Source organism: Mercenaria mercenaria, chromosome 1 (genome assembly GCF_021730395.1).
Source record: "Mercenaria mercenaria strain notata chromosome 1, MADL_Memer_1, whole genome shotgun sequence".
NCBI lineage: Eukaryota > Metazoa > Mollusca > Bivalvia > Venerida > Veneridae > Mercenaria > Mercenaria mercenaria.
Window position 1 is genome coordinate 86,838,937 of NC_069361.1, and position 25,200 is coordinate 86,864,136.

The 25,200-nt window shown below is 35.9% G+C and overlaps 1 protein-coding gene across 1 annotated transcript in view; it reads right to left on the minus strand.

Annotated features, from left to right (window-relative positions):
• The window catches only part of LOC123531529 (alpha-(1,6)-fucosyltransferase-like), a 67,946-nt gene extending 43,571 nt beyond the window's left edge, over positions 1-24,375 (minus strand). The window contains exon 1 of the mRNA XM_045312587.2: positions 24,316-24,375. The gene's annotated coding sequence lies outside the window, so the exon portion shown is untranslated. The remainder of the gene's footprint in view (positions 1-24,315) is intronic.
• Between the last annotated feature and the right edge of the window lie 825 nt (positions 24,376-25,200).

Genomic DNA, 25,200 nt, shown 5'->3' on the forward strand with positions numbered 1-25,200 from the left:
CAAGTTAGTGTCACTTGAATCTCAAAAAGTATTTGACTTAAGTGTAGTAAAACATTTGGGGATTGTTAAATAGCATCTGAAGTTGCACACCTGGTGTTCTGTTTGGGATTTTACTCAGCCAGACTGGATTTATGGTCCTTGACTTAGTGATACAAATAAAGTGCTAAATGTGTTGCATATATTTTTATCTTTAAAAATTCTCCTAGATTCATGAAATCATTCAGGAATATTATCTGGTATGTGAATTTGTGCACCTAAATTATTTTTTTTTTTTCCGCTTTGTTTGGCCAGAGTTATGGTCCTTGACTAAGTAAAAAAATAAAAGTTTTTTTCTACATGTTTGTCAAAATGTACTTTACCTAGAGTCATAAAACATTAGAGGATTGTTTTATAGCCTATGAAACTTTGCATCAGGTGTTCATTTTGGGATTTTACTCGTCTAGGCCAGAGTTTTGGCCCTTCACTAGGTGAAAAATTCACATAAAGGTCTTAAATTTGTGTTGCAAACATCTTAAAAAATATTACACATATATATTATATAATGTATTGACTACTTTGATAGATTATACAACTTTCTATCAATACATTTGCTGAGTCAGATGTTAGTAGATATTTGTCTAGGACTATTTTACTGTATATATCGCCAGCTTTAAGAATGTGGTCTATGTCATCTGATTTCCATAACATAGGAGACTGTGCATTTGCAAGAAGCATAATTGCTGTTACACTATTGGCTATGCCCTTGCATCCAGCCCCATGGTACCTTGTATGCCCTTGATGATATGAACCTTGTACAGACAACATAATAACCTGAAAATGTTATTTATTTAAGCTCTTTGAAGTAAAGTAAGTGAAACAGTGTCATACCATTTTTCAGTTCTAACAGTAGTGACACAGTTTTATGTTTATTAACTTTTAAAGTGACGAAACAAGATAAAAGTTAAGGTAAAGTTTCTTGTTTAACGTGGGTAGTCGACGAAAGTCCCCACCTGGAATGGATGGAACACCTTGTTTCCAGCTGAGCCCACGGCAGGTGCCATATTTACCTCCCCAGCATCCAGTCTAGGCCGATACTGCTGGAAACAGTACCAATTTAAGTAAATCACCCAGCCCTGAACACTAGTTGGGATATCAGCCGTGACCAGGAATCGAACCCGGTCCGCTGGTGTTGTAGTCCAACCTGCTAATATATTAAAGATACACTGTATATATATGTAATTAGCTTTGTATCTGGACATATGCACAAGTTCTGCAATGGAAATACTGCGCGACGATAGAAGCGTAATATTCTCTGCTGAAGAACAAGTGCATATTTTCCCAATGCAAAGATAATGACCCTTGTATTACATACCTATCTACACGTATAAAGGTAATATGTTAATATTATGACTTTGTTCAGTAGCCTGAATAAGATTGAAAATACTGATATAAATAAAAGTATTAATGCAATGACACATTAAATTATCTTATGCACCCGATATGAATAAGAGGCGTCAGTTTATTGAAAAAAATATGGACGTTTCCAGTACCATTGTAACTTAATGGTAACCACTTATATAGTATCAAGTTTTAGTGCAAACCCAGATCAGACATCACTATCAATGCTGTATCATGGTTTGCTGTTCAAACCATTAGGTTTGATTAAAATGTCCATGTAGCAAACACTACAGACTCTGATCAGCTGCACAGTTGATGAATGATTTTGAGCTACAATCAGGTCGTCAAGTCCAATAAAGTTATTTAGCACTCATCTGGATTTCAAATATATGCACAATTAAGTGACAAGGGGAATGCAAAATCAAACACTGAAGCCTATCTTGGAACTTATTATAAATCTGTACCAAGAGCAAAGTCCTATGGGCCTGTAACAATTGTACTCACTCCGACTTTCATGATTGGTCCCACTGCATAATGTTTGTTTGCACATGATTTCATTTACGATATATTGAATTTGTCACATTGTCAAGGTACTTCATCAAACATCAAACTAAGCATAAAAACACAATTGTCATTGAAACAAGTCAAAAAAAAAAGAATGTGATGAGTGAGTTCAGATTCAAATTATGGTCAGTTCCTACGAGAACTGTGCGAAAATGTTGAGACGACACAATACAAAGTAAGCTATAAAAAGCTGTCCATCACTAGTGTCGCTCTAGGAGTGACATTGTTTCTAAAATAATTACGCCTCTTATAAAGTGCCAATGAATAATATAAAATTTCATGATTCATATACACTAGGACCTTTTTAAAAAGAAAACTGTGATACTTACAAAACTTAAAGTCTTAGAAAATAGTCTTCCATTCTGCTTTTTATAAAAGATTGGTAACCAAAAAAATCATAACCTGGCAGACATTTTCAGACAATACAATGGAATCACAAGTGCCAAAAGAACTATGACATCATAAACTCATTTAATGACATCATCAAGTTTAGTTAGAATAGTCTTACATGAAACATATCACAGTTAAGTTACATTATCTTTGTTTGCAAAACTATTCTAACTCGAGTTAGAATAGTTTTGCATTAATGTGTAGTCAGTAATAATATAAAACTGTATTGCAAAACTAATCTAACTTGAGTTAGAATAGTTTTGCACAAAGTAATTTATAACTGGAGATGGAATATATTTTTGAAATTTGAAAAAAAATGAAAAAATCTTGGAATATTACTGCAATAATTTACAGAATTATGTAATTCCAGATTTTACATGAGAAAATGTGAAATAACCATTTTCTGTAAAATATCAAGTTAGAATAGTCTTGCGCCGAGCCCTCGATGTGTGAAGTTTGAAGCATTTAGCAAAACAGTTTTTTGAGAAACCTGCTTCCCTGCAAAAATTTAACCTGAAGTTTAAGGATTCCAGACTGTCACAAAATACGCCCGTCATCGAACTTGGCCTAATTCAAGGGGCATAATCCAAGTCAGTGCCTGGGGCGATTTGGGTGGTTATCATACTTGGCTGAGATATTATGACCACAAACATTGTCAGCAAGCTTGGTGAAGATCGGATGAAAATTGTTTGACTTAGAGAGCGGACAAGACTAAATTCGCAGTTTTTCGAGTAATTTAAGGGCCATAATCCAAGAATGCCTGGGGCAATTTGGCTTATTATCATACTTGGCCAAGGTATTATGCCCACAAACATTGTCAGCAAGTTTGGTGAATATCGGATGAAAATTGTTCGCCTTAAGAGCGGACAAGGCTAAATTCGCAGTTTTTTGAGTAATTCAAGGGCCATAATCCAAGAATGTCGGGGGCGATTTGGCTGGTTATCTTACCTGGCCGAGATATTATGCCAACAAACATTGTCAGCAAGTTTGGGGAAGATCAGATGAAAACTGTTCGACTTAGAGAGCGGACATACTTTGGAGGCCGACAGCCCGCCCACCGCCGCCGCTACCACAGACAGGATTCCTTCAGAGAAGGGCATATAAAAAGGGGCATAATCTTGACAAAACAAGTGAATGAAGTATTGCCATGCAATACAAAGTCCCCTACTGGAAGGCACCTAATTTTCTCTACTGCAGTATAACATAATGAATTGATATCTGTCAATGATGTATAAACAATATTGTACTACATATACAATATGTTATAACAACACACTTGGATTAAAATGTGCATATATAAAAACCCACAGTTGTTTTCATATTGAATTTTTTTGGCTGATTATAAAAATGTTATCATGTAAGTTATTTATAGTAACAACAAAGGGAAATTAATCTTTAAAAAAAAAAAAAAAAAAAAAAAATAATAATATAAGTCCACAAGAAACTCTTTACCAGGTAGAGATAGGTCAAAATACACCTAAAAATTGGATGTAACATGCATGCTGTACCACAGAAAAGTGGTCTCGATTTTTCTCTACCGCCAGTAATAAAAAAGTTACAATTAAATCTATTTATAGTAACAACAAAGGGACGTAATTCTAAAAACAAGGGTGCCTCATGGTGGTGAACATTTGGTCCAAGTTACATCAAAATCCCTCCATGCATGAAGAAGAAATGTTCCGTACAAAGTCATTCTTGAATTTGACATTTGACCTCTAAATATGACCTTGACCTTAGACCTAGGGACCTGGTTCTTGCGCATGACATGTCTCATCCAGGGGAATATTTGTGCCAACTGATATCTAAATCCTGCTTTGCATGACAAAGTTATAGACCGGACAGGAAAAAAATCCTCTTGACCTTTGATCTCAAAGTGTGACCTTGACCTTTAAGCTAGGGTACTGGGTGTCGTCTCATCATGGGAAACATTTGTGCCAAGTAATATTAAAATCCCTTCATGGATGGCAGAGTTATGGACGGGACAGGAAAAAAACTCTGTTGACCTTTGACCCCCAATTGTGACCTTGACCTTTGAGCTAGGGGTCCGGGATTTGCGCATGACACGTCGTCTCATCATGGGGAACACTTGTGCTAAGTGATATTAAAATCCCTTAATGAATGTCAGAGTTATGGACCGGACACGAAACAGACCCTGTTCATGCTATGTTAACATTTGACTGCTAAGTGTGACCTTGACCTTTGAGCTAGGGGTCTGAAAGTTGTGCATGACATATCGTCTTATTATGAGGTACATTTGTGCCAAGTAATATTAAAATCCCTTCATAGATGGGAGAATTATGGACCGGACAGGAAAAAAGCCTTGTTGACCTTTGACCTCCAATTGTGACCTTGACCTTTAAGCTAGGGGTCCAGGTTTTGCGCATGACACGTCGTCTCCTCATGGGGAACATTTGTGCCAAGTAATATTAAAATCTCTTCATGGATGGGAGAGTTATGGACCGGACAGGAAAAAAAGCCCTGTTGACCTTTGACCTCCAATTGTGACCTTGACCTTTGAGCTAGGGGTCCGGGATTTGCGCATGACACATCATCTCATCATGGGGAACATTTGTGCCAAGTAATACTAAAATCCCTTCAAGGATGGGAGAGTTGTGGACCGGACAGGAAAAAAGCCCTGTTGACCTTTGACCTCCAACTGTGACCTTGACCTTTGAGCTAGGGGTCCGGGTTTTGCGCATGACACGTCGTCTCATCATGGGGAACATTTGTGCCAAGTAATATTAAAATCCCTTCATGGATGACAGAGTTATTGACCGGACACGAAATTGCGGACGGACGGAATGACGGAATGACGGAATGACAGAATGACGGAATGACGGAAAGACGGAATGACGGAAAGACGGAATGACGGAATGACGGAAAAGTGCATTCCTATAGTCCCCGAAACTGGTTTTCAACCAGTAGGGGACTAATAAAAGCTAAAGTTATTGAACTTATCCTTTGAGGTCATCCCATGATGCCAAATATATGCGTGTAGTTTAAAGCATTAGACCCTTACTTTTATAGAAACAACAATAGCTGTACTACTTTTAAACAGTCAAACTAGAAAATGATATTTCAATTTTATTTGATAGGTTTAACAATTAAAGTCTTTGTATTTCTCAAAGACCTCTGAACATTTAATTACATCTTCTATTTTTGCAGAACTTTGAATTCCCACTGGCATGGAAACAAAAGCATAATAATTGTATTACAACAGTGACTCCTTGCCTGATGAGCTGAATTAAATATAGGAAACTGCTCTCCTGAATTTCATTAAAATTTCAATTACTAGAGCAGAAGTTAACAGTGTGGGGAATCACGTGACCCAAAATGGTACGGAACATGGAAATTAACATGGCAGATTTTTGATTTTTTTACCAATTTTCAAAGGTTAGTAGAAACTACAGCATCTATTCCACTCGTGTTATAGCGCAGTCTATGCACATTTTAATGCTCTTTCCAGAGATGTATGTGTCTTGTCTATGTTCCCTCTAGTTTCTGAGTTACCTTCAAGGTTTTGTCCTTACTGAACTGCATTCCTTGATGTACTAACAGTTCCCTGTTTCCTTCTCCCAGGAAGTCTCTTTCTGCTTGTGGTCTCTTCACACTGTTTTTCAGCGTTTAAGAAGTGTTCTACATCGTCTTTAATATCACTGTTTTCCTCTAAAGGTCTAAAAGGTGATCTTAAAGTTATTGTAATTTTTTTTTAAACGGCAGGTGACCTAAAAGACAATATTCTTTTATTTGCTGGAGATATGTTGTACAGAGGGGATTTAGATGGCGTAAGCAGCCTTTTTGTTTGTTTGTTTTGTTCTTTTTCCCAAGAATCAGACTTGGTTTCTTCTTAGGTTTTGCCATTTCTGTAGAAGAAAATGTGTGCAAGATTAGAAAACGTGTTGCGTATCAGACTGCCAACAGTTAGTACGTGATGCGTACCATAGCACGTGTCGCGTACCATTTCAATAGTTTGTCCATTTGTTGCAATAATTCGCAAAAAATCATAAACAAACACTGTGCATGGTTACTATGATAAAGACCTAACAGTTACAGATTGAAACAAGTACGAAAAGCTGCAAATTACATAGATTTTGTATGCGAAGAGAGATTACGTGTACCGTACCACTGCGTTTTTACAGAAAATCATCCCCGTTTCGGTCAAAACCTCGAAGGTAACTCAGAAACTAGAGAGAACGTAGACAAGACACATACATTGCTGGAAAGAGCATTAAAATGTGCATTGACTGCGCTATAATACGAGTGGAATAGATGCTGTAGTTTTTACTAACCTTTAAAAATTGGTAAAAAAATAAAAAATCCGCCATGTTGATTTCCGTGTTCCATACCATTTTGGGTCACTGATTCCCCACACTGGTTAAGGAGATAAAACAAAGATAGATATAGTTACATAATCAAAATCAACAAAGCTGACAGTAATCCTGCTGGTAGTAGGCAGCAATATGTGCAACTATGTTTCACACAGTGATGTTACGTTTCACTATAGCAAATCCAAAAATGTAAGAAACATCCCTACTACAAATCTAAACTAATAAGATAAAGAAAGAGAAAAGTAACAGCATTCAATTAGAATTCTGAAGAAACAACAGAAATTCAATTTCACTTAATCAAAAAAACAGTCCTTGAAAAGTCTAGATAAATCCACATTTACAAGCTGTCACATCAGTTTAGAAAGATAGAAAATATGCAGTCCTAAACATTTTCCTTTAAAATGATTGTATTCCAGAATAACAACAAACTGTGTAACAGCATTTTATATGTCTGTCAAAATGACTGCATATCTGATAATTTAAGACAGGCAAAGTGTCAGCTGCAAGTATCTTATGAAAGTGTCTGTCTCACAGACTATATTAAATATCAAATGTCTCATACAGCCTTTAAAGCACTGCATAATTCAAAAAGACTGTCATAATCCTGTATAGCTTTTCTTTCTGCTTTTTAAAGATAAAGGTCCTTGCATTTAAGCAACATTTAAATACATTTTTTTTACTTTTAATATAATTGTTCAATTGTCAATTCTTCAGTTGTCCAGTGAAAACAATCTCACTGTGACCATGCCCTTTAACACCCTAAAACAACAGGGGTCATCTACTGTCCACTGGCAATCGTCCTAATAACACATTCTCTGGTAACTGGACCACACATTCCCTAGTTATTGGACCACACATTCCCCAGTTACTGGAGCACACATTCCCCAGTAATTGGAGCACACATTCCCCAGTTATTGGAGCACACATTCCCCAGTTACTGGACCACACGTTTCCTGGTTACTCGACCACACATTCCCTGGTTACTGGACCACACATTCCCTGGTTCCTGGAGCACACATTCCCCAGTTACTGGAGCACACATTCCCCAGTAATTGGAGCACACATTCCCCAGTTACTGGAGCACACATTCCTCAGTAATTGGACCACACATTCCCCAGTTACTGGACCACACATTCCCTGGTTACTAGACCACACATTCCCTGGTTACTGGACCACACATTCCCTGGTTCCTACACCACACATTCCGTGGTTAACGGACCACACATTCCCCAGTTACTGGACCACATATTCCCCTGTTACTGGACCATACATTCCCAAGTTACTGGACCACACATTCCCCAGTTACTGGACCACACCTCACTGGACCACACATTCCCTAGTTACTGGACCACGCATTCTCCGATTACCTTGTTACTGGACCCAAAATTCACTGGTTACTGGACCCCACATTCCCCAGTAACTGGAGCACACATTCTCCAGTTACTGGACCACACATTCCCCGGTTACTGGACCACACATTCCCCAGTTACTGGACGACACATTCCCCAGTTACTTAACCACACCTCACTGGATCACACATTCCCTAGTTATTGGACCACACATTCTCTGGACCACACATTCCCCAGTTCCTGGACCACACATTCCCTGGTTACTGGACCACACATTACCCAGTTACTGGACCACACATTCCCCAGTTACTGGACCACACATTTCCTAGTTACTGGACCACACATTCCCTAGCTACTGGACCACACATTCCCTAGTTACTGGACCTCACATTCCCTAGTTACTGGATCACACATTCCCTAGTTACTGGACCACACATTCTCTAGTTACTGGACCACACATTCCCCAGTTACTGGACCACACATTCCCTAGTTACTGGACCACACATTTCCTAGTTACTGATCAGAAACCAAACAGCGTACCAACCAATGAACTGACAAAACAGATCAACAGAGTATGAGCAAAACAATATACTCCCTCTTACTGGAAGGATGGAACAACAAATTATTTCAAATAAACTTTATCTATAAGAGCTTGACAAAGTGGAGCAATATCTTCTTTTAGAGACTATGGGCACAGCCATATATCCAAGCTATATTAGACAACAAGCCTGAAAATTATTTGAGTAATCAGTTAATCACTATCATAATGGAAAATAATATCACTCATAAAATAAGCATATAGAATGAATTTTATTGCACCTGCAAATCATCTGTTATATTTGATCAAAACAAGAGGTCAACCTGGGCCTAAGCTGCTCACCTGAGGACATTGACCTTTTCAACTTGCCTCTGAACACCCATTAAGCAAATCAGTTGAAAGCTATCTAAAGCTTTCTCTATTTTTGTTGTGATGGCTCCAATCCAATCATCATTATAACTAAATTGAAAGTCTAGTCCAATCAAGGATGCTACAAACCAAATTTGGCAACGGTTCATAAAGTAATTCATAAGACCAACTTGTTTAAAAGTTTTTCTTTTACTTTTTACCTAGCAGCCCCTAAAAGGGACCAGGCAGAGCAATTCGAATAAATTTCGAAAGATGTTTAAAATAGGATGTTATAATTTTGTTTAAAAGGTTTTTCTATTGTTAGCTCTGATGTTTCTAAAAAGGGCAACATGGAAGCATTTGAACAAATTTCAGACAGGATCATACAAGGATGTTACAGAACAAGTTTGGTCAACTCAATCAGCTTGTACATTGAGAAGAAAATGTTTAAAGGTTTTTCTAATTTAAGCTCTTGCAGACCCCAAAAGGGGCCAACCTGAGCCACTTAAATGAAAGGAAGAAAACCATAAAAGGATGCTACAGACCAAATTTTGTGAAGATCCACAATCTGGTCCTTCAAAAGATGAGATTAAAAGGTAATTATATTTCTAGGTCTATCAATCCCTGAGCCCGCCCGCTTAGCTCAGTAGGTAAGGGCGTTGGTCTACGGATTGCGGGGTCGCGAGTCCGATCCTCGGGCGGGGCGTATGTTCTCCATGACTATTTGATAAACGACATTGTGTCTGAAATCATTAGTCCTCCACCTCTGATAATTCATGTGGGGAAGTTGGCAGTTACTTGCGGAGAACAGGTGTGTACTGGTACAGAATCCAGGAACACTGGTTAGGTTAACTGCCCGCCGTTATATGACTGAAATACTGTTGAAAAACGGCGTTAAACCCAAAACAAACAAACAAACAAACTATCAATCCCTAAAAGGCACTAAGTGCCCCAGTTTGCATAAAATCAAATAAAAGTGGAATCATTTGGAAAATTTGAGAAGACCTTACAAAGACATGTACAGACCAAAGTTTGATACTAATCCCTCAAATAGTTAATGAGGAGGTTCCTTAAATGTATTTTCTATTTTCATCTCTGGTGGCCTGTAACAGTTGGTATGCAGAGGACCATACAAGTATGCTTAAGATCAAGTTTGTAGACAATCCATCATCTGGTTTATGAGAAGAAGTTGTTTAACCCTTACCCTGCTAAATTTCTAAAATGGACAGGTCCATCATTCAATTTGGGCAGCATCACTTATTATTCAAAGGGGTGTTCACTGAAAATTTACTGACTGAATTGCGAATACTGCAGACCATTATCAGCCTGCATGGATGTGCAGGCTGATCTTGATCTGCACTGGTCGCAAAGGCAAAATCACTTGCCGCCAGCAGGCTAAGGGTTAAAGTTTTTTTTCTATTCCTGGCTCTGGCAGCCCATAAATGTGGCCAAGTGAAATCATTAAAAAAAATTTAAGGTACATGCAAGGATAAAACAGACAGTATGGTTCATGAGAAGAAGTTGTTTTAAGTTAATTTCAGCAAGGCAATTCATTCAAGAGGCCTAGTGGAACAGTCTGAACAAAATAACCAAGTCTGGTGTAATTCTAACCAGAAGTTTCAAAGGAGAAGATGTTAAGTAGAACTGTTGATGCAGGACCACTGACAATGGACGTCTGATCGATGCAGGATGATAGACGCAGGACGCAGAATGCTCCATCTGTACCAACAGCTAACCCTGAACAAAGTTTTAGTGAGTTAGTCAATACTAGCATCTTTAACGGTTTTAACTTTTGTTCATGACATAAAATACAATACATTTTGTAGCATGACCATCACAAAATATGTCCCATTTTTCCAACATTTATAAAATGTTTACAGTGGAATGCTTTGATAGACAGTGAATTTTAAACATTTAATTTTTTCTGTAGACTAGGAGCTTTAAAGAATATGATTTGTGGTAACAATTTTAGAAATACTACAGCAAAAGATACAGCAAAAGGTACCAGAACATCTTGCTTAACTGCAGGATAATAAAATACAGCTTTTTTCAATTCTGCAATAGAATTCAAAATGTAATTTTCCAGCCATCTAAAGAAGGGATATTTCTTATATTTAGACAATATGTAGAGTATTGAAAACTTCATATTTGGACATTTATACATAATGAATTAAAGAATCATTGCACTTACGGCTTTACACTAAATGCTGATACCTTTGCACACACACACACACACAAAAATTCTGATTTTGTACACAAAGATTTTTTTTTTCAGTCTCAGCTCTATAACAAAAGATAAAATAAATAATAAACTTACATAAAAGGCAAGTCTTCGATATTAATTCCTAAGAAAAGATAGATCACAGTTTACCATCACTCCAACAAACTCCAATTAACTTTATTTTTTCACCAGGATTGATCAGCAATTCACACATTCCACCGAAAAAGAAAACAATCAATAAGGCTCAGTAAGTGAAATACTGAGAGTAAAAACTAATATATCTCAGATGAAACAAAACTCAGAAAATACATTAGTTTCCCAATCTTTTATAGCACCGCTCTGATGACAAAAAAGACAGGGTTGTCAATTTTCATGTAAACAAATCCTCCCCAAAACGGAAAATACTACAAATTTCCATAACTGTAATGACAGGAATAAATCGAGAAATATCAGAAGATGAAAAATTGATTTTGGCTGACAGTAGCAATCAACCAGTTTCCTGTCTATTGGAGACTGTAAAAGCCATACCTATGACATATATATGATATATTCCTGTAATATAACCTTAACTGCTATAATTTTATTAACTAGCCATGTAGTAATAGTAATCACTGTCAGCTGAAAGCTGTTGTATAGATAGGAACATTGTAAATCAGACTGGCAAATTGTAGGGTGTCAACTGAAGACCTGTAAGCTGCTAAGAATGTGTTTAACCCTATTCTGCTAAATTTCTGTAATGAACTTGTCCATCTTTCAATTTGGACAGTATCATTAACTGTTAAAAGCTGTGCATACCAAAGTTATTGACTGAATAGCGAACAGAGCAGACCATCATCAGACTGCACGGATGTGCAGGCTGATCTTTGTCTGCACTGTTCGCAAAGGCAGAATCCCTTGCAGGCTAAAGGTTAAAGGAACAAGTGTCAAGATTCTTCAACTTTTTCAAAAATGGTTTCAGAGATGTATTCTGAAAAAAAAAAAATGTCGCTAGATTATAGTCCTGTTCAATATAGGTTGTTGTCGCCCATGATTTATTACCGCCCTTTATCTGCTCTTCACCGTTAGAGATAAAGTTAGCATTTATGGGGTAGAAAATGCATGAAAATGTCGGACGTAAATTTCAGTGTTAAATCCAACGATAAAAGAGAAAATACTGAATGTAAATGGAGGAAATACTGCTGTGTTTGTAAGAACTATAGGGGGAAAGTAGTAGATGAAAAGGTTGTGACATTACATCGTTTCCCAGCGAAGAAAACACTACAGAATGCTTGGTTGAAACGAATTCGGACAGTCAGTCCGAAGTTTCAATATGAAGAACGAGATGATGGTCTGTGCTCTGCGCATTTCAGAGAGGGAATATATGATAGGAATTCAAAGAATAACTAGAGCTATCACTTAAGGTGATGAATGTAGCCCCCCGCATGCACTGACACAGTACATTGCAATTTGACGCACACAAGATTGCATAATTATGTGGACTGTATGTATACAGTATAGTAACAAAAAACAAAGTCCCATAACTATGCAGAATATTTATCTAAAAGAACGTAACATGCACCATGCACAACTAGGGTTGGTACTGATCACTTGTGTAAAGTTTCATTAAATTGTGTGAAAGGGTTCGGAAGATTAGGCGCGCACAAGATTGCATATGCAGACTGTATGTACATAGTATGTTAACAAGAAACAAAGTCCCATAATTCTGCAATTTTTGTTGTTGAAAGAACCTAACATGCCCTATGCATAACTACTGTTGTTACTGATCATTTGTCTGAAGTTTCATTAAATTGTATCAAGGGGATGAGGAGAGATGGTGTGCACAAGAATGTGTCTATGTATATAGTATAGTAACAAAAAACAAAGTCCCGTAACTCTGCAAATTTTTTTTCTGAAAGAACCTAACATGCCCCATGCACAACTACTGTTGTTACTGATCACTTGTGTGAAGTTTCATTAAATTGTGTCAAGGGGATGAGGAGAGATGGTGCGCACAAGATTGTGTCTACGGACAGACAGACGGACGGAAAGACTGACAGACAACCTGAAACCCCCCTTACAACTTTGTTGTCGGGGGGTACAATAATGTTCCATCGATCTTTGTGCTGCATGATGGCAGAATCAAATGATTTGAGACTACTGCAGTAAGAATATTTGCTCAAATTTTCAGCCTTATTTAATCAGGCTACTTTATTTCCCAACCTGGGTAAATTACCCCATTCGAGATAATAATTCCTCTATCAGAGTATAACAAGACCAGCATTTATTTTTTCTATTTTCTTATGTACAGAGAGAAAGGTGACCATAATCTCTGAATGCCCCCTACGAATGTCACAGGGTGAGAAAACTATGCAGCCATACTGGACACCGAACCTGGGAACTCGGAATTATATTTTGATGCTGTTAACTGAGCTGTTCACCCACATAAATTTACCAAAAATTCTGTACTTTTAAATTTTTCCAGTTAATATCCCCGAGTAGGTCGCAGATCTATGACGCAAAGCGAGTCACCCGATCTAGAGATATGCCCTGCTAAATGTGTAAATCCAGACCATCTCCAGTTAGTAAATAGTCATTTAGATACGTAGAACTGGCACTTACTACCAAAGTGAATATTAAGCTATTTTAACATAATTTTTTTGTTTTCAGAATGTTGAACTTCCTTGACATTTGTTGGAATTAATTATAGACAGGAAAGACATGAATAAGCAACTGTACATTACAAGTTTCATTTTCATTATTTCTATATTTCTTCATAACGATAATACAAATCTTTCTTTATATTTTCAGATCTATGATCATGATGTGCACCAACCAGAAAATGTCACTGAGGAGCCTGAACAGATTGAAGTTTATCACAATACACCATTCAGCTCATCAGAAATTTCAGAGTATGTTTTTGTTAGTTTACATGAATATGAGGGTCCAATAGATTGCAACAACTTTCAGACAAATGCAAATAAAGAAACACAGACTGTGCCAATTGTAAGGACATGTGACACACAGACAGACATTGAAAAAGTTACATCTAACTGTGCAAAAAAAAAACAACAAGGTCATTTGGTACTCAGATAGAGTTTGAAATAACAAGAGCTGTCACTAATGGTGACAAAGCCCCAGCAGCACCTTGACCTTTGACCTGGTGACCTTTGACCCCAAAGTAAGTAGGGGTCGTGTACTCAATAAGTATTATCAGCATGTGAAGTTTGAAGGTCCTGGGTGCAGTGGTTCGCGAGTAAAGCGCCTTCATGCAAAAAGTTAACATTGGCCCCTGTGACCTTGACCTTTGACCTGGTGACCCCAAAGTCAGTAGGGATCGTGTACAAGTACTATCAGCATGTGAAGTTTGAAGGACCTGGGTGCAGTGGTTCGCGAGTAAAGTGCCTTCATGCAAAAAGTTAACGTTGGCCCCTGTGACCTTGACCTTTGACCTGGGGACCCAAAGTCAGTAGGGGTCATGTACTCAATAAGTACTATCAGCATGTGAAGTTTGAAGGTCCTGGGTGCATTGGTTTGCAAGTAAAGTGCCTTCATGCAAAAAGTTAACGTTGGCCCCTGTGACCTTGACCTTTGATCTGGTAACCCCAAAGTCAGTAGGGGTCATGACCTCAATAAGTACTATCTGCATGTGAAGGTTGAAGGTCCTGGATGCAGTGGTTTGTGACTAAAGTGCCTTCATGCAAAAAGTTAACATTGGCCACTATGACCTTGACCTTTGAGCTGGTGACCCTAAAGTCAGTAGGGGTCATGTACTCAATAAGTACTATCAGCATGTGAAGTTTGAAGGTCCTGGGTGCAGTGGTTTGTGAGTAAAGTGCCTTCATGCAAAAAGTTAACGTTGTGACGAACGGATGGACAGTTGAAAACTAATATGCCTCCTTTCTGGGGCACAAAAACACAAGACGTTGGTATCCAGGTAACTAAACCTGATATCACAATAGAGGACCCTCATATCCAGACTATTGAAATGTGTATGTTTTATACTGGATTACCAAATGTTGGCACTTTCTTTTTAATGAATTAGATGATGCGGAAATGAACACTTATCGGACCGGAAGTGGGAAAAAGGCTGGACGTCCAAGGACTCTACGTCTTATTGATGAGTTTTTACTCGTCCTGATGCACCTACGGTTAGGCTTACTACTTGAAGATTTGGCACAAAGATTTCATATATCAAAATCTACTTGTAGCAACATCACCAGTCAATGGACATCATTTCTCTCTGTAAAACGTCTCAATCATTAGTAAACAAATCACTTATGTATTTACATTATAAGTCCCACATGACAGGGAAAGCTTTATTAGGAATCAGCCCATCAGGAATTATTACCTTTGTTTTGGATTTATGGACAGGATGTATCAGTGACAAACAAATAACAATGAAGTGTGGGTTGTGACCATATCAGATCACTTTGAGCAAATTGTACTTCATTTCCAGCATTATTTCAACAGTGTACATGGAAAGTATTCTACCATATTCCTTGAGTCAGTTCTCTATAAATTTACTGATTACTATATAATTTCAGTACCGTTCCTTTTATTAAATTAATTTGGTGGGTTTAGCCGAGACAATATTTTTGTATCCATGTGCATATTTCAGCGTTGTGTCAATGCAATCAGTAACATTTAAAAAATAGCGATAACTTTCTTATTTCTGAATGAAACATACATGTACGCGAGCACTCGTTCTCTTAGTTAGATTCTTTGCTATCTGTTGTTTTCGAAATTTGAATCTCGATCCCCCATTCAACATTACAAAAGATACATTATAGAGACTGAATCATGGTAGAATTTTCAAAGTATGCTTAGTAATAGTTGAACATTACTCCCCTGATTTCATATACCTCGAACCTTGGTAAATAAGAATTTAAAGCACAAAAAGGCCTTGATTGTTTTCATTCTTACATGCTTATTGAAATATTTTGATAAAAACTATGCTTTGTTAAATTTCATTCATCCGTGTACTAATGAACTGGATGTCATGTGGCAATTTAAGGTCATAATGCTCTCTTACTGGTCCATGAGTCAACTACTGTTTATCACAGAACATACAAAGCTTAAGCTTCTTTTTTGTTTCACTGGCAATCAAATTGAGCCAAATTAAAATTTAAATATAATTATATCAATCAACAAGAGCTGTCCGTCATACAGCGTGCTCCACTATTCGGCGATTTGACAGTAAAATGAATTTATGTCTCAATAAGAGACCTCTACTTTAAAAGGAAGATACACCAAGATATAAAGTTATACCCAGAAAGCGAAGATTACCAAAAAACTTTAAGTATGAAAGGGGCATAATTTTGTCAAAAATACAATCAAGAGTTATGGGGATTGTAACCACACATGCAGATGATGATTATAAAGAAATATTTTTAATTTCAAGTCATTATCTTTTAAAGTACCAAAGATATGTCTATAAATAAAGCTTTTGAAAAAATTTAACATGAAAATAATTCCAAGTATAACAACTTGGTGACCTTGACCTTGGGTATAATGGGCCCAGCCCCTGCACATACTGTGTTTGTATGCTGGACAATGTTTATGTGAACTTACAGTATGATATAAGCAATAGTAACAAATATATGACAGAAAAACAAAGGTTGCCGAAAAACTTTAACCTTAAAAATAACTAAGTATAACACCTTGGTGACTTTGACCTTATGTATAATGGACCCAGCCCCTGCACATATTTTGTTTGTATGTTGGACAATGTTTATGTCAAGTTACAGTAAGATGTAAGCAATAGTAACAAAGATATGACAGAAAAACAAAGTTTGCCGAAAAACTTTAACCTTAAAAATAACTTAAGTATAACACCTTGGTGACCTTGACCTTGGGTATAATGTGCCTAGCCCCTGCACATACTTTGTTTGCTGAACAATGTTAATGTGAAGTTACAGTAAGATAAAAGCAATAGTAGCATTGCCGAAAAACTTGAACCAAGAAAGCTCACACCGACGCCGGGGCGAGTAGAATAGTACCCCTATTCTCTGAATAGTGGAGCTAAAAAACTAAAGTAATCGAGCACACACAGTTTCTTTTCATATTTAACAGTCATCTTGACCTCATAGAACCAAAATGCAATCCTAACCTTTGTTTAAGTCTATAAGGAACCTAAAGGGGAGTTTGGGGATCACCCCCAAGAAAATTTTGAAAATTTAGACCCCGGAGACGGCCTTTGGTGCATTTTCTAACTGAAAATAATGTGCTTCATTTTTTAAATATTGCTTATGATTACAATATCCATCTTTATGAATGATTGTTACTTAACATGTGTCCTACACATTTTTACTTTAAGGTCATGTCTCCTGTAGAGTATTTAATAAGTCAATAACTTTTAAATTTCCAGTTAATGGAATACATAAGCATGTTCCATTTGACTGAATTAGGACAAAGCTTAGGCTGAGTGAGAACTATGTTGAAGATGATATACAGTATCTTCCCTCCATATGGAGTATAATCACAGTTTGAGAGATCGTTGGGTGCATTTATTTACAACAGTCTGAATTAATGCAAGTTAAGCACCACTAATAGATTGTATTTCGGGTATCCAAAATTTCATATCCGGATACAGTTACACTTTTCTAAACATTGCCCAAATCTCCAGTTTAAACAATCTGTTTGACAAATTTTGATGATGCAAAGACAGTTTAACAGCATTTGACAGTATCTTACATTAAAGTTTGGCGTGTCATTACCCCTTTTTAAACAAATTTCATAGAAATATTCAAGAAAAATCGGCAGTTTGACACCGCAGCTGACAACCTACTTTCGATTTCAAAAACTTAAAGAAAAAGATATTTATTTATTAGATTTAAACATATATTGTCTGGATTTCAGTTAAGTTTCAACTGTGTATAAACAGACATTTACGACTATGTGACCGAAAACGAAAGTACACGTTGACAGAGCGCGAAAATAAAAATAGTTTTAAGATTGGTTTGCATATTGTTTTAATAATGCTATTAGGAGCAGTCTAAATTATGTTTCTGTCTCGGGCACGATTACAACAGGTAATTGTTTGCTAATTATTCAATATGTGATAAGGTATGCCCCCGGTGTGTATCTCTCGATAAAAAAAGGGCAATAAAACTACTGAGACAAAAAAAGGCAGGTTGGCTAAATAGGCCAACACTGGGCAGAAAGGAATTAGGAACAGGTGCTGCGCCCTGCTATTTGATTCTAGCTGGGGCAATTCTCAAATTTTTAATACATGTAAATGGTAACCCGACAGTTAAAAGCACCAATTCAAGCAGAAGCCCATTCCCTATTACCAGAATTCTGTCTTAAACGACTGCTTGATAATTCAAACAGATACTGAACTGAAATAGTACAAAATCATCAGAAATAATATTGTGGTAGTAAAAAAGGAACTTGTGCTGTAATCATAGATGAAATAAACTGTTTGATTCTTTCTCCCCCACTTGGTACCTCAACAAGTTAAAACTGCTTGCATGCGCAATGCTACCTCTATGCCCCAATGCTATGGAACATTTATGTAAACACAGGCGATATATCATTTTAGAATTTTAAGTAAATACAAAATTTGTGATAAAAAGTTTTGTTATAGATATGAAAATTGAAGTTCTGAATGATCTTGTTTTAATTATTTCATAAATAATACTATAAAGGGGTCATTTTGCTTGTCCAGAACCAGGTCCTGTCAAGAATATGGTTCTCAACCAGTATACCTAATTTATACTACTCCCCCACGATAATTTAAATTACAGCATGTTTATATTATTGATTGTTATGGTTCTCATGCATTGTTGAACTCAAAAAGGTTGTCAATGATAGAAGCTAAGTGCATACTGTAATGTTACACAAAAATATTTTCTGAATCGAAACGTTTTAATGAAGAAAAATCATAATTATCAAACATGTCATTGTTTGAGTTATCGTGCGGGATTTATACCACTTCTTCTGTTATCTTCTGAAATAACAACATACATGTAAGCTATTAATTTCTAGCCAATATGTTACACGCTGTTTACTTTGCAAACAATACTCTTTCTCTTAATTGCTGTGATATTTGCCCAATGTTATGTATATAGTTCCTTGTGTTTTAATGGTTTTCAGGTTCATTTATGAATATTTTATGCAATACTTTCATTCTCAAAGTTGAAATACAAATTGTAGTAAAACTAAAAGCAAGTTTTAACAAGAAGCAAAAAGAAAAATCTTTGCTGCCTAAGCAAATAGTTTATTGTAGTTTATTTGCATTTACGCTTATTCATTATTTTCATAGCCACCATCTGTAACCCATATTTGTGACTCCTTCAAAGATTGCTAGTAATTACAGTGGGACTATAGTGCAAGATACAGAAAATACTCCCATTCCAGAAGCATCCCTGGTTCTATAGCACGCCAGGTGAACAGGATTCGTTAAACTCAAAAAGCCTGTATTGCAGCCAGAAAGCGGAATACTGCTTCTGCTTTAGCTATAGCAAAAGAAAACCATAGCAACTTTTATAAGTTCTCTGGATTCTATCCGTTCCATTGACAATAACATCTATTTCTTCAGTTTGCAATGACTAAGCTGTTAACCGACCCTGTAGAAATTTCTTAGTATTACAATGTGTGCAAGATTTAGCAAAATGATCATTGACTTTGTCAATGAAGCCGCGTGTGTTGAAATTTCAGCAACAGCTGCAGAAAACATGGACAAGTCTTTATCTTTCATTTTAATACTGGTAGTTCAATAAAATATACTTAAAGCCAAACATGATGAGACTTGAGTTTTATAACGGCCCAGCATCGAAGGTCTATAATTGTTTATAAAAAGAGAAGAAAAAAAAACAGTCATGATGAGGAGAATTCAAAATTTAATGACACTGCAAAGCTTTCTACACAGTCAAAAAAATTACATGCTTACACTGAAGAAATCCAAACATTAGTATTACACCAATCTTTTTTTCTGACAATAACATGTCTGCTGCAAAAATGAATGGATGTAACATCCATGCTCAAAGCGTTACTATAATTCTGTAACTATAATTCTGTGCTTAAATGGTTTGTCTGGATGATTTTAACTACTGACTTCGCTTTTTTATATTTAAAATTACCTAGTTTATATCTTTACTTCATATAAATTAACAATCTGACCAGTTTTCATGTTAATCAGGTAAAAAAAAAAGGTTTTTCTATATTTAAAGGTCCAGTTACGGACCTCTAGACTCCGGGTCTAGAGGTTCGGTAATCAATATACATGTTTGTATTATGTACTTAATTACAAGTGTATAAAGTAGGTCCTACAAAGTATTTGCTGGTAAAAGTTATGGTTAGCTGTCATAAATTTGCCGTTATCACGCTTTTAGAAAAAAATATATTATTTATAATTAGCTCTCACTCGGGTTCGAAGCAAATTGAATATGAAATTTTAACAGTGATTTCCCAGTAGTCACCATTATTTATTTACTCAAGCAGTAAAACGAATTCAACAATTCATGAGCACAATCCATGTCTCCATACTACAGAAAACATTAAGTTTATAAATTTTAATTCATCAGTCCTGAGAAAAACAAGAATTTGATAAAAGCTTTCGATTACGGTGTACAAAACTGCTATTTATTATTTATCAAATTTGCAATCGTAACCCCCACCCCCACACCAACGACTAAATAATTATAAATATTTATGTTTTTGTCACTTACAATGTATTTCAAACAACGAAAAAGATACGAGAGCAAACTTTTTAAATAATCTCCCATTTTTAAAGACAAAATATAGTCTCCTCTTTGTATATTCATATATATTACAGGACCTCAAGACAGCGCTGTACGGGTTGTCTAGAGGTCCAGTCACCGGACCCCTAGCCACTGCCAAAGAAGAAAGTATGTCAGTAGGTCAAAATCAAGGTCACTGAACATCAGTAGGTCAAACAGCACCACGACGGTAAGCAAATCAAAATGAGTGTGAGAGATAATATGCTTATGCATGTATATTGTGCAATAGTATTTATTGTTATGAAGATATTATGATGAAATTAAAAAGTTTACCAATGAAATACATATCTTGAAGACACTATAAATGATGACTCAGTAAAGCATACTGGAATGACATTCTGCTAATAGGGAAAGAAAGTAATAAGTCGTCATCCCACATCAGAGAGCGTAGCAATAAATATATAAATATGGATCTAGGTTACAAACAGCAATAAATATGACAGCAGTGAATGTAAATTAGCAGAGGATTTACTGCTACAAACATTTATACCAAATGACAGAGACTTTGAATGTTTAGGTCAAAGAATGGAAATTATTGTTGGTATGATTTGGTGCCATCATATGCCATTCCTTATCATTGTTGGTAGGATTTTGTGCCATCATATATGCCATTCTTTTCAGATAATTTCCATGCCCTTACAGTTGCTCATATTGCAGCCTGGGGTTCAAGAGTTTCATAAGGAAATGATACTTTTACAAGACTATTTTGATATGTTTTTAAAGGTTTCAGTGCATCGGAACAAGCTACTGTTTGTCAAATAAATAATTTACTGAACTACAGGCAAGTTAAATTTGCCATATCCAATAAGTTCAATCACGGGTGGGAATTAGTGTGTACCACTTGTCTGTATGATTGCCATGCAACTGCTGTCACTGAAGAAATGAGAGGATCAACCGAACTTAAATATTACAGGCATGTCACACAAAGACAAGAAAAAATACTGATTTTTGTACAGAAATTGTACAGTTAATATGGCACAAATTAGAAACGGATGATCTTCAATCAAAAGATGTAGAAGATACAAATATGGTTTGCTGTGGCCAGGACATAGATGATGAAATGATACAATGTGAATCCCGTTCAAGTTGCATTAATGGCGAAGTTTTCCACTACATCTGTGTCAGGCTTGAAAAAGAAACCCTGTATCAGAACCTTGGTTCTGTTCACTCCAATTTATGGAAAGACCAGCCATATAAATTTTGTATCTATGTAAATCTAGGCATCAATCCCAAACGCCCACCAAAAGGAGATTGGTTTTGTTCTGACAGGTACCTTCAAACATCAAGAGAATTGAATGCTCAAAGTAAAGACAAAGTCAACGCCAGCATAGCAACTTATAGAAGAGCCATGGCATGAAATTGTTATGCAGGAGTTAATTAGAGAGGCAGACGGGCAAGCAATGCTTTCTTTTTGGAAGTTTGATCTCATCCATTTTTTTTGCCCCCATACACACAAAATATGTCATCTTGGCACATTGCTTCTTAGCATCTGTTGGTGGTTGGCTGCCAGAAAGACTTCAGCAAGACTAACTGCATAACAGGACAGTCAATTATGGCATATATGGCCCAAAAACAGCACCTCTGCACAAAGAAGTGTTCAATCGCCTGTTTAAAGATCTTCTTGAGGCAGCAAAAGAGAGGTACACAGACCTTACAATTAAACGATGTAGCTAAATTATTGGGCCTTTTGGAGAGGCACTTCACAAAATGTTTGATTCATGGATCGCAGAAAATGAATTTTGTAACAAAATCCGAAACACAAGTCATATTTCATTTAAATTCCATTCTCGTTTTACTCCAACCTTGTTATTGTTTAGTGTTTCCTCCGGAAGTGACTGTATGTGCAATAATGTTGAAAGTGTAGATTAATTTTCATGGACAGCAGGAAGTTAACATTAAAAGTTGATATGTAAAAGGTTGTTTATTGCCATATTATTAATTTGTACCAATCTCTTTTCAGCAATTTTTACAATAAACCTAGCCTTACTTATCTGGCTTATCGGAATGAATTATTTTATGATCTATTATTTTATAGCTGTCATCCCTCTAAGCCTTACCCGTATCTGCATTTTACTGTTAGGAAAACGAAGACGTTAAAAAATCTGAAAAAGTCATAAAATACTGGTAAAACTTACTTGCTCCAATAACTCATAATTTAAAAAAAAAAAGAGACTTAAATCTTCGGAAATATGTGTAAACCAGTGCAAGGAAAAACCTACCTAGACACCAGTTTCAGTACAAGGCAGACTGCCGATGACAGTAAATTGCAGAAACAAAACACATAATATACATTCAAAAAATATGTCAGTGGGGCAATTTTGTGCTTTAATGTCAACATAAATTAATTATTGGAGATGTAATTAGGACTACAATAAACCTAAAGAACCTTCCGCAAAAATCTTACAGAAAGCTCTACCATGAATTTCAAACTTTCAATAAAATGTCGCACTCTATGAAATAACAAAATCGTAAAATATTGAAGTCCAACGTTTATTTACAGAACGTTGCTTGCGGTAAGTGAAACCATGTATGTGTCTATCCTAGTCTAAATAATGAGACCTCGGGTAGACCGATTTTACATTTTGATATTTTACGTTCTACCTAGAGGTCTCAACCAGAAACAATCAAAACTGTGGTCGATTGAAATTACGATTTTTCAGTACTAGTCACATTTTTTTAGCCCTAACAGCTTACCTGTTGTTTTAAATCATAAATAGTAAATAAAAAACATAAGAACAGGACATATTTAATATATTATTATTTATCAAGAATTTCTGTTGTAAAAAATTTAAACCTCTAACATTTCAATCGTCTTCATGTAATGGCGGTCGGAGGAGTGACCAATGAAAACGCTTCGTGTAGTAATGTGTTTACCTGTATCGGCCATTTTCCAATATGTAGTACATGCGATTTAAACCTCTGAATTTTTTTAACTGCCATAGTTTGAAAGTTTTTTAAGGAATCTAGATAATATATACATCATTGGAAAGGAAAAATGACTTTCTATGTATGTATTTCTTTTTTTGATCTGTCGCTTTATTATCACATAATCCGTTGGGTGTTATTTACGTAAAGAAGGGGACAGTGCTATCACATTCTTTTCCTTTTTTGGTTTGTACTCGGAGGTGGATATCGACAAGTCAAAAAAATATTAACGATATTCAACTCTCGAGTACAATTATTTGGACTATGTCTATCCTAAACCATATTTTGCACAGCAAACAGAAATCTGCTTGTTGTGATATAATCTTATAAACAATATTGTCAACCCCATACGCCTTAGTTCCGGTAGTATGACTGTGCATGTGCCATGTATAAATTATCCGAATTTTGGTGCTGTAAACATCGCGGAAATATGTGATAAACACAACACACGCTACTTCTAAAAATTTAACAATAAAAACTACTTATTTATAAGTTGAAACATCAACGAATATAACTGCAATAATGTATACACTAAAGGCATGCATCAATTTACCAAAAATATGATGTTTGGCAACGAGAATTCCCCGGAGACGTGTATGTGCGCACCGGTTAGTGCTTACTTAATCTTCGCTATGACTAGATACCGGAAAGGGCCCTTTTCGCAAAAAGGACTTAACATGATCGGAAAGGGCCTGCCATATGTTTATTATTGGAATTTATTTAATTATTTCTTCATATTTCATTATGACATAATAAAAGAAAATAAATTAAGAAAAAAAGTTATCAATTTGTTATTTTTAAATGAATTATAGACAAAATACTAGTCATGACATAAAGCGCGCTGATCGGAAAGGGCTTAACATGATCGGAAAGGGCCTGTCACATGTTTATTATTGGAACTTATTTTATTATTTCTTCACATTTCATTTAATAAATGAAAAAGGAAATTATTTTAAAAAAAAAAAAATATCAATATTCGATTTTTAAATGAATTATGGACAATATACGGATCATGACATAAACCGCGCTGATCGGAAAGGGCTTAACATGATCGGAAATGGCTTGCTATATGTTTATTATTGGAAATTATTTAATTATTACTTCATATTTCTGTTAACAAATAAAAAAGAAAATAATTTAAAATAAAAGATATATCAATACTCGAATTTTAAATGAATTATAGACAGAATACGTGTCATGACATAAACCGTGCTGATCGGAAAGGGCTTAGCATGATCGGAAAGGGCCTGCTATTTGTTTATTATTGGAACTTAATTTTTTTTTTTTTTTTTTTTCATATTTCATTTAACCAATAAAAAAGAAAATAAAATATGAATTATGAAATAGCAATTTACGATTTTTAAATTAATTATAGACAAAATACGGATCATGACATAAACCGCGCTGATCGGAGAGGACCGGTCTTTGAATATATGCG